The 10,802-nt window shown below is 47.2% G+C and overlaps 1 protein-coding gene across 4 annotated transcripts in view; it reads left to right on the top strand.

The window, feature by feature from the left end:
* The first annotated feature begins 692 nt into the window (after nt 1–692).
* FAM81A (family with sequence similarity 81 member A) overlaps nt 693–10,802 on the top strand; it is an 80,997-nt gene continuing 70,887 nt past the window's right edge. For all 4 annotated transcript variants that reach the window (XM_034660905.1, XM_034660904.1, XM_034660907.1 and 1 more), the window contains exon 1: nt 693–752. The gene's annotated coding sequence lies outside the window, so the exon portion shown is untranslated. The remainder of the gene's footprint in view (nt 753–10,802) is intronic.

Raw genomic sequence — 10,802 nt, 5'->3', positions numbered from 1 at the left:
AAGCAAAATTGAGTGGATCGGCTTGTGCATCCTGCTTAGAATCGAAATTGAGAGAAGGTGGAAAGAGTTAGGACGCCCTGGGAAAGGAATGAGGGAGAAGGGAGGAGGAAGAGATGTCAAGAAGAGGGGTGGCGGCAGTTCCTTCTTGCGTCGTGTCTGTTGCGGCGCAGCACAATCCTTGGACCCAGCGGGGGCTGACAAGGCCATTCATTAAATGGCACTTGGCAGCCGCGAGGCTAAGTTCACCTGCACAGGTGGGGCGTCAGCGCGCGAGCAGCTTACCAGACGGGGGCCTCATAAAATAGCTTCTCCCCAATCTGGAAGGGGGTGGCGGGGAGATAAATAACGCTTTCTTGTGGAAAAGAGGCTTAGTAAATAAGGAATGTGAGGGCTCGGAAGAGAATTACAGTGCAAGCACCATGGCTATTATCCTAATCAGGCACCATTTCAACACCTCTCCCTTCAAGTCAACCAGCCCTACAACAGGATTTATTTTCCAATAAGCGAAATCCCCGCCCGCCAACTCCGAGCCGCTTGGATGAGAGCTCTGTGGGAAACAGCAGCGACGAGGAGAGGCTATTTTGGGTGTGGGAACGCGGAGGGAGGAGGGGCGGCGCCGCCAGGCTGGGCGCGGGTGCGCGGGGAAAGCCTCCAGCTCGGGCTGCCACGGCAACCGCGTCCAGGCAACGCGNCGCACCCAGCCGCGCCGGCGAGGACATGGGCAGCCGCGGCGGCGCCCGCCCCCCGCGCCGGTGAGTGCCGCGCCCCGGGCCCCCGGCCGGACGTGCCCCGCTCCCCGGCGGCGGGAGCTCCCTGGGACGGCCGGTGACCTTGGGGCAGCCGGCGGGGAGATAGGCTTGGGGGACGGAGAGAGAGCTGCGCGTGGCCCATGTGACGTGCTGCCGGCGAGAGGGTTAACTGCATGCTGACGCGAGGGGATGAAGTTGGGCACGGAACGCAACTGGCATTGCATTTTTGCGGGGGCCGGGGGGAGTTGCGTGCTAGCAAACCAACAGAAGCCGGGAGGGACTGTCTGGGGGAGCAGGGGTGGTGCACAGATTGCCAGGGGGTGGTGGTAAGTCAGCCGTCCCACTAGTCAGAGCTGAGTGACCTTGGACAGGTTAACCTCTCTGCCTCCCCCCACCCCTTTCTCATTAGAAGGAGAGGCTTGGGCTCCTTGCGGTTCCACAGTGGTGGTGTACCATTGCACTGTGAGCTGAGAAAGGGCCCCAAAGTACGGTTCTGCAGATGCAGGATATACAGGACTTAATCATGTTTATTCGACAAGGGGTTTCCATTAATTGGCTCTCAAAGTGGCAAGAAATGTTAACGTTTTATGGAAGATTAGGGACAGAAAGCCGTGGGTGGCCCAGAGAGTGGCTTCTCAAGGTGCCCAGGTTAAAACCTCTTGGGTGCTCTAAAAGTCATGAACAAAATCAGGGTTAATCCTCCCAAGTTGTTCTTTCCTGTAGTTAATCTCATAGGAAACTTTGTATTTGAACAGGTAAAATCAAAACCCAATAGTGGCAGGCAGCAGCAAATTAAGTGAGTCATTTCTTCAATATGCACGAGGTTGTGTGTGTGTGAGGGTGCGCGCGCGTGTGTGAGCGCGCGTGCCCGGCTGCGCTCACGCTCTCATCTTAAAGTCTGTGTATGTCAATGATAGAAATTATTTCATAGGAGTAACCAGAAATAATGCTAGAATGATTTGAGTCCACAGAAGTGCAGCTCTCTGGGAAGCAGGGGCAAACATTTGCAGCTTGCTCTTTAAATAGGAGTTGGGTTTGTGAAAGTAAATAGATTCTTTACTGAGAACCATCCCTAGGGTTTGCCCATTGTGTCCGCGGTGGGGGCCTTGTCATGGAGTGTGTGTATGTGAGGAAGATACTCCTGAGACCCAGTAGGCTGTGACACCTGTTCTATTTTTAGCATCTGCTGGTGCTAAAAAGACACTCAGGCCCCTTTCTGTATTCTCAGTCCATAAACTTCTCTCTTCCGAGGAGAGGGAAGGGAGGAAATGCCCTGTTCCTCTCATGGGTCCTTGGGGTTGCCTCTTTTGGCTTTCTGCTCCAAAGCCACCCTTAATGTTCATTCCAATCTGATTTCATCTGTATAAAAATGTGGGTTGGGAAGAAAACACTTTCAGTGTTAATGAATAAGCTTCTGTAACCTTGTTTACCTGATGGTTTAATAATCTTTAATGGTTTACATGTTAGAAATCTGATCGCATTCAGATAGAAGTATCCTTGCTGCAGGAATTCAGCCACTAAGCCCTACAAATCTTTAATGAGTCACACTTCATTACACTTGGAAACCTCGCTGACAAACTAATGCTCCTTCTCTCTCTGTAGGCCACTGGCCTGTGTATGTCCAAACCTGCCTTTCAGTCTCTTGTTTCTCAAATCCTGCAGCCGTACTCCTGAATTTTCATTTTTCTGCAGCTGAGCCCATCTTCTGTCCCTCCCCTAGCACCAGAGCCTAAGTGAACAATTTCTCTCAGAATAGCCCTCTCCCGTCTCACCGGAGCAGGAATTGGATTTCCTGCTTCTCAGTGCTACTTCCAAACCATTAACCGGTCACTAACAAAGTCGTCCGTGTACAAGGTCATGCTGTCTGCTGGTACCCCGTACCCTCCTTCTTATGTTCTGGATCAGTGCTCACCAAACCTGGTGGCTTCTTAGAGTCACCCGGAGTATTATGAAAAATGTGGCTGTTTAGACTCTTTCAAACACACCGAATGAGAATCATCAAGATGGGCAAGACCTACAAATCCTTACTTTAAAAACAAACCCAAAAAGAAGAAGGAGGAGGAAGGAGGATGGGGAGAGAAAACAGAGTTCTGTGGGTGATTCTGATGTACACCCGGGTTTGGCAAGCACTTCCCTTGATGCTACAAAAAAGTAGCAGGCAGATAAACACAAGCAACCAGCTTGGTTCTCTTCTCTACCTTGTCTCTTGCCCATGACTTTGGGGTTTACATGGAGGCTGTATTCTCATTGACCTTGAACTTCCTCAAGGTCTTCAGCATCAACTCCTAGGCCCTTAATGTCCACTTTAGTTCAGCCACTCACATTTTGGACTTGGTTTGTCTTGGGAATTTTTTCCACCTTCAAGATCTGGACTTCAGCCTGCTCAGCTGATTCTTTCCACTTACAGCACTGGACTTTACCATTGTTGAGGACTCTGGTCCCTTAATTGCTTGCTGTTCCAATCCCTTTAGGGCTCCGTTTCTCTATTTGGAGTCTAGATGTTGCCAGCCATTTCAGTTCTGTCTGGAATCCTGGAATCTTTATTCTTAACATATTGGGCTTCTCATATTCCAGTCCTCCATCCAAAATCACCCTCATTATCTACTTTTTCTTCTCCCAGCCTGCCAAGTGATCTAGGAGAAAGTCACAAAGACCTGTGGACTGGTTCCATTGCAAATTTATGCTGGCCTAGGTCTTGCTTTTCTATGAAAAAAAAAAATCCATCTTTTATTAACTCTTGACGGCATTCCTTTAGAGGTTGTGCCAGATTTTCCCATTCCTTACACTTCCAGTCAGTTTCCTTTCAGCAGATAGCCTTTTTTCACTGAAGAGGTGGCGGATGTCCACGTCCTGGTTTACTGTCCTCTGCCTCAATGTAAGCTCTCATTGTACCCACCTCGCCACCCCAAACATTTTTCTTTCTTTTTTTTTTTTTAAGATTTTATTTATTTATTCGAGAGAGAGAGCACAAGCAGGGTGAGGGGCAGAGGGAGAAGCAGAATCCCAGCTGAGCAGGGAGCCTGCCCTGTGGGGCTTGATCCTGGGACTCCTGTCTCATGACCCCTGCCTAAGCAGACGCTTAACCGACTGAGCCACCCAGGCGCCCCCCCAAACATTTTTCTTTACCCATCTTTGTCCTTCTTTATTTCCTCTTTCTCTGAGGGGAAAAAAATGTCTACAAGTCCCCTCCCCATAATTAACCCACATATACTGCACACTGTCCATTCTCTGGACTTTTTCCTTTCCTTCTTGCCACATGTGGGAACTTGCTCTGTTATTCCCTTTCTTCAGTTTCTTTGGTCCTTCCTTATTCTGCCCAACTGTCACCCCACCATGTACGCAAGTCATCTTTCTCATAATAAAAGAAACTGTGCTAGGGTCCCAGCTCTGTCCACTAGAACTTTCTGTGATGATGGAAATATTTTGTACCTGTGCTGTCCAGTATGATTGTCACTAGCCACAATGTGACTACTGAGCAGGTGAAATGTGGCTAATGTGACCGAGGAAGTCAATTTCTCGTTTTTGTTAATTTTTTTTAAAAAAAGGCTTTTATTGGGGCGCCTGGGTGGCACAGCGGTTAAGCGTCTGCCTTCGGCTCAGGGCGTGATCCCGGCGTTCTGGGATCGACCCACATCAGGCTCTTCTGCTGTGAGCCTGCTTCTTCCTCTCCCTCTCCCCCCTGCTTGTGTTCCCTCTCTCGCTGGCTGTCTCTATCTCTGTCGCATAAATAAATAAAATCTTTAAAAAAAAAAAAAGGCTTTTATTTATTTGTTTGAGAGAGAGAGAGAGCGCGAGCGCACATGTGAGCAGGGGCAGAAGCAGAGGGAGAAGCAGACTCCCCACTGAGAAGGTAGCTGGACAGACGTAGGGCTGGATCCCAGGACCCTGCGATCATGACCTGAGCCAAAGGCAGACACTTAACTAGCTGAGCCACCCAGGCGCCCCAAGCTTTTGTTAATTTTACATTAGTTTCAAGAGCACACGGGGCGATGGCTGCCGTGTCTAGCAGCGGTGGTGCGCCCTGCGGCTGTGTTCCGCCGTCTCCATGTTTCCCTCCTTTGACTGCCCACTCACTTGTCTGGCCCCACCCTCACCTTTGTGCTGAAACTGCTTTCTTGTAGAGCTCCCGCAGCGGTGTCCTGGTTGCAGAGTGGAGGCCTTTACTCTGTCTTTCCCTCCTTGATCTGCCGTCTGCTGCCCAGATCTCTCTCTTTCCTTGTCTCTGTGTCACTGGTTATCCACATGCAACTCCAACATCATTTGTCTCCTATTTCCACCTGCTTCCAAATGTGGGATTCTGTCGTGTCCTGGCCTTGGCCTTTGTCTCTTCCTCTGCTGACCTCCTGCCTTCTCTCTGTCCCAGCTGTCAACTCACCTTGGAGCTGACATTAGTTGTCATTGGGTGGTTGCCCTATGCCTTACTGGGTGCCACGATTCACTTGTATCCTGTCCTTTGATCCCCGCCCCACCTCTGTGAGGCACATACTCCCATCATTCCTGTTATTCAGATTGAAGAACTTGAAGCAGAGAGAAATGAGAAGAACTTGAGTCAGTGACCGGTTGTGAAGGAGCAGACCCAGGAAAGGAATTCCCGCAATCTGACCTGAGAGCCTGCTTTCACTAGGCTTTCCCTAGACCTCCAGAGGCCTTCAGATTTGCATTTTGAGCCTGCCATCTCCCAGATCCCATTTGAAATCTGATTCCCAGAAGCCCGACTATTTAGTCTCTAAACAGTTCTTCACCCTGGCTTCCTTAAATCACTTTCCCTTTCTAGCTTTTTATTTTGAAATAATTCAGATTTACAGAAAAGTTGTAAGAATAATTAAATAATTTGCATCTTTAACCCAAATTCTATAAATATTAACTATTTGCCCCACTTGCTTTATCCTCTCTTTCATGCTCTCTCTCTCTACACACACACACACACACACACACACACACACACACGTTGTTGTAGTTTTTCAGAGCCATTTCAGAGTTAATTTGTAGACATGGTGCCCCTTTATCTACCTCCCCCAGTACTTCAGTGTTATTTCTTAAAACAACAAGGACATTTTCTTGCATAACAAGCATCTAAAATTGAGACATCGTCATTGATTCTGTGCTGTTTTCTGACGTACAGACCTTATTCGCGTGTCACCAATAGCCCTAATAATGTCCTTTCTAGTAAAAGAGGAGAAAAAGAATCTTTAAATCTTTTGCTCCGTTAGTTGTTGTGCCTCTCTAGTCTCCCTTCGTCTGGATGGTTCCTGAGTTGCTCTTTGTTGTTCACGGCCTTGACACTTTGGAAGGGTGAGGGCCGTTATTTTGTACAGGATCCTTTAACTGGGGTTTGCCTGCTGCTTCTTATGGTGGATTTAAGGAGGTGACACCACAAGGTGACAGTGTACCCCTCTCAGCTGGGGTCATTCTAACTTTTCCTTGCCACCCTCCCACATGAGGTTGGCCGTTGAGTGTTGAGGTGCTCCCTGCACAGTCTCCCTCAATTGCTCACCTCCTTTCTGTTCCTCCTGCCTCCCTCCTGTTTCAGGAGTCGATGCCTCTGCACACGATCCCAGCGGCCCTCCAGCAGGAACCTGTGCCGGGAATTTTCACTAGTCAGCGCTTCCTCTGCTTTGCCTTCCCTCCGCCCTTCCTCATGCCGCCCTGTGTTTCCTTAACTCATCCTTTTGAATGCCCAACTCAAATGCTTTTCTCGATGACCCAGTTCACACCGGTCCTGAACTCAGCCCAGCGGCGAGGCAGGTACCAGCCTCTCTCCTCTTGCCTGCTGGCCTGCCTGTTTTGTTGACTTGACGTTCTGGAGTGCGGGAGCTGTGTCTTGTTCCACACGGTAGAGGCTCCATGAGTATTTGCTGACTGGACTCATTTCCTTGATTAAATCATCTAGCGAACCGCACGGGATGATCTTAGAGCTGTCGGCTAGCATCTGGTACGTGATGGGGGGTGTGAGACCCATGCCGTACTCCAGGAGTCAGGTAGATGGGGGTGCAAAATAGGGCCTTTTAGCAAAACGACAGGTCATTCGAAAAGGTCCTAAAGTGTTGTAAACGGAGTAAGTGATTTTCCCCTGATGACACCTGAACCTTGTGTATATGTGTCAAGACAAAGACATGGCACATTTGATTATTAAAAAAATAAAAAGTAGAGAAACCTAACATAGCATATTAAAAATGGCCCATCTATTTCTTCACACCCCAAATGAGCAGCTGCATGTGTGAGGAGCAGTTTCTCAGGCTCGCATCCTCCCTGGGAGCCCTCGGACCACCTGTTTCTCTCCTCTTCATTGTCTAGCTGCCTCTCCCTCCTCTGCTCGCCCGGCCGGCCGCACTGCCTTTCTGCCTTCACTCTTTCCCTCCTCCTCCCTGATTTCTCCTTCTTTTTTTTTTTTTTTTTTTTAAAGATTTTATTTATTTATTTGACAGAGAGAGAGACAGCCAGCGAGAGAGGGAACACAAGCAGGGGGAGTGGGAGAGGAAGAAGCAGGCTCATAGCGGAGGAGCCCGATGTGGGGCTTGATCCCACAACGCAGGGATCACGCCCTGAGCCGAAGGCAGGCGCTTAACTGCTGTGCCACCCAGGCACCCCTGGTTTCTCCTTCTGCCCGTTCCTCTCTCTTAATAACTCTTCTGCTTTCATCCCTCTCTCTGTATGTGATACTTTACTTTTTGACTTCTGGGCTGTGGTTTTATGTTCCATGCATTTTTAGTATAAAAGCAGGTGAAAAAAAGACAAAACAATGTTTTTGTTTTTGTTTTTATTATCCGGTGGTCCTCTGTGGGTCCCCCTTCCACCACCATGGCTCAGTGGTTCTCGGTATTTTAAGAACATAGCAGCGATACTAAAATGGCTTATTTGGTTTCCTTCCTGCCCCACCAGGAAAGTTCCTGGGAATGTGCTGGTCGACAGACATCAAAAGGCCTGAATTTTTCAGTCTCTGTTAAAGCAAAATTGGCATTTGAAGTCAGTCATCAGATTTTAGGGTGGTGAGTTGTTGAGATTGTTGGAATGACAGTATTTCTGCTCAAGGCGTGCCTGCGCTTGCTGGCTGGTGGTCAGCTTTTTTCTCATTCTTAAGAGAATGCTTTTGTGCAGATGACATCTTCTCTGGAAAAAGTAGCTACAGAAGTGAAGGCTAGAGATTCTGCTGCTTAGCCGAGCGGGGCTCACATACAAAGCGTGTTTATGTGGGAGAGAATGTGTGGGGGCTGCTTTCACATTATGGAATTCTTAAAATTGTTTAACCGGGAAGATGTTATTCAGAAACCCCTGGTGCCTTCAGCTTGTTTGTTGTTGATTTCAGATTTCTTTTTTCCCCATTTTTAATTATCTCTGGAAGAGCTCAGGAGTCCTCCCCTGCTCTCTCTAAAATAGTTATAAAATTAATGCACTGAAGTCAAGTTGTTACTCCAAATAAAAGAGTCTCTCATAGACTCCTGTGTGCAGCAGGGAAGTCCAGCCCCCTCCTGCTGTGTATGAGAAAAAGGGCAGAAGCTGGAGGCTGGATCTTTCTTCCATGGCCAAATCCTTAGCTTTTCAGTAGAAATGCATGTAGGGTAGAACCCAGAAATCACAACTAGAGTTCTGTCTGCAGACAGAAGGCAGTCGTGCCTTCCTTTCAATGGTCCTTGGTGCATCTGGGGGTGTAGGTAATTTAGTAGGTAGAAAGTTTACAGAAGCTTTTAGTAATATTTTTTTTCTGTTCTAGCTGTTGCCCCTGGCAGATTCCCTTTTTAACATGTGGTGATGTGTCTTCTCTAATGCTAGAAAGAAAGTTGCCAAATATAGCTGTTGAGCATAATAAAACACCCTAAAAGTAATATTAAGACACTTCTTTTTTGGTGTGGGTGCCCGTGCACACTGCAGGGCAACCTGAAGGAGTCTGCCAAGCTCACAGCTGGAGGGGACCTTGAGTCAGCAATCGATATGTCATCTGGGCAGAGCAACTCAATAATTAAAACGATGGGCCTTACCAAATTAGAAAAACAAACAACGAATGAATATTTATGAGTGTCTGTGATAGGTGCCATGCTGGGCTTCACGGGGTGGGGGTGGGGGTTACAGATGCCTGTGGTAGAACGTCCCTGTTGCCCCAAAGTAGCTCAGCTGGGGAGACACAGTCCATGAAAAGTTCAAATAACAATAGAAGATTTAAATAGTATTTCAAAATGGCTGTTATTAATAGATGGGAACAAAATCCAATCTGTCTCTGCAAGGGTTCTTCTAAAAACGTTAGCATTGTTCTAAGGTATGGAGACTGGATTAAAGCCACATCAGTGGCCGTTCCTTGGGTCCTAGGGGTTCCGATGATGCCAGTCCATTTGTGAATCCATCTGAACCCGAAGGAGCCCACATGTATGTTACAGACTTCCTGGATCTCATCGGTTATGTAGCAATCCCTGCACTTGCTGGCAGCCACCATCAATGTTTTGAGCATTTCGAAGTTTTGTTTGTTTGTTTGTTTCTTTTAATGGGTCAGCAATACAGCCACTCCTCACCTCAGCAGAGGGGAAAGAAAGCAAGTCTTGCAAAGTAGAATCAATGCCATTTTCACGAAAGGCATTAGAAATAGTCGCCTTGGGACCCTGTGGAGGGATTCACACTATCACTAGAACCTAAGACTTTTGGAATGCTGTGCTCCCAGTGATGGCAGGCACTGGACCTGTGTACAAGGCCTGATTCCCAGCATAAGGGCAATCCAGGGCTTTGATGAAGGCTTCAGCGAACGTACTGGGCTCAACCCTTATGATGTGCCCACGAGGGAATGGGGCTTGGGGAATAATTCACAGGAAAATGGGAGTTGTTGTTTGATAAGGATAGAGTTTTAATTTGGGAAGATGAAAAAGTTCTAGAGATCTTTATATCTAGAGATATAAAGTTAACACTACTGTACTGCACACTTACATTTTTTAAAGATGATAAATCTTGTGTTACCTGTTTTTAACCACGGTAAAAAAAAAAAAAAAAAGCCCATCAGCTTATTTTAACTAAACCATAGAATATCTTCTAACCCAGAATCAGGCTTGTCTCTTGGTTTTGATAACTGTACATGGGCAATTTCTGTTTTTTTGTTTTGTTTTATTTTTGTTCATTGGTTCATTCTTTTATTCAAAAAGTCTATATTTAGATTTTTGTCATTGTGAAAATAGCATACTTATTACAGTATTTTGAAAATAAGGAAAAGTGGAATACAAATGTACCCATTGCCACTATTTGTATTTTGATTTATTTCTTTACGTTGTTTTAAAAAATATTATTATAATAGTACTTTTGGTACTGGAACCCCCGCCCCACTCCCCTTAGGACAGTTGAGGGACTTCTGGGTTGCTGGGGTTATGTACAATTGGAAAGAAATATCAGGGTGTGTCAGGTAAGATTCACTTGCCATTGACCTAAGGTGTCCAGAGAAGGACATTTTGGTATGAGAATGCCCAATGTCTTAGAGGCTGTGTAAGGCCTTATAAACATTCCCTCCTTTGGTGACTTAGCCAGATTTCTCCCAGGTCTCCCTCATAACCATATGCCATTTCCATCCCCAAATGTGCTAGCCCAGTACATTTCTTGCAAGGATGACTCATCTAGGGGTGCTTGGGTAGCTCAGTCAGCTAAGTGCCTGCCTTCGGCTGGGTCATGATCCCAGGGTCCTGGGACTGAGTCCCACGTCGGGCTCCTCTGCCTGCCGCTCCCCCTGCTTGTGCTCTCTTGCTCGCTCGCTCTCTCTCCCTGACAAATAAATAAATAAAATCTTTAAAAAAATAAAAGTTTCTGTCCAGGTTTAGGGAGAGGGAGCTGTCTATTAAGAAGAAGACAGGGTGTGCTTATTTGTGCTGTTTCATTTTCTTTGCACATCATTTGGAGGGACTCCGTCAATCTGAGCCCTGTGGTTAATTTACGGAAAGCTCATGCTGTTATCAGTGGTGTCTCTTTGGCTGTCTTTATCAATCTACTACTTTGGAATTAGTCATCCCTGGCCTCAGTTGCATGGCCCTCTTCCTCCTCCTTGTACTGAAAACAAATGGTTTACCCAGACACCAGCTAGTCACATCACAGAGC

Source organism: Ailuropoda melanoleuca, chromosome 5 (assembly GCF_002007445.2).
Source record: "Ailuropoda melanoleuca isolate Jingjing chromosome 5, ASM200744v2, whole genome shotgun sequence".
Classification (NCBI taxonomy): Eukaryota; Metazoa; Chordata; class Mammalia; order Carnivora; family Ursidae; genus Ailuropoda; species Ailuropoda melanoleuca.
This window is presented reverse-complemented; position numbering and strand designations above follow the sequence as displayed.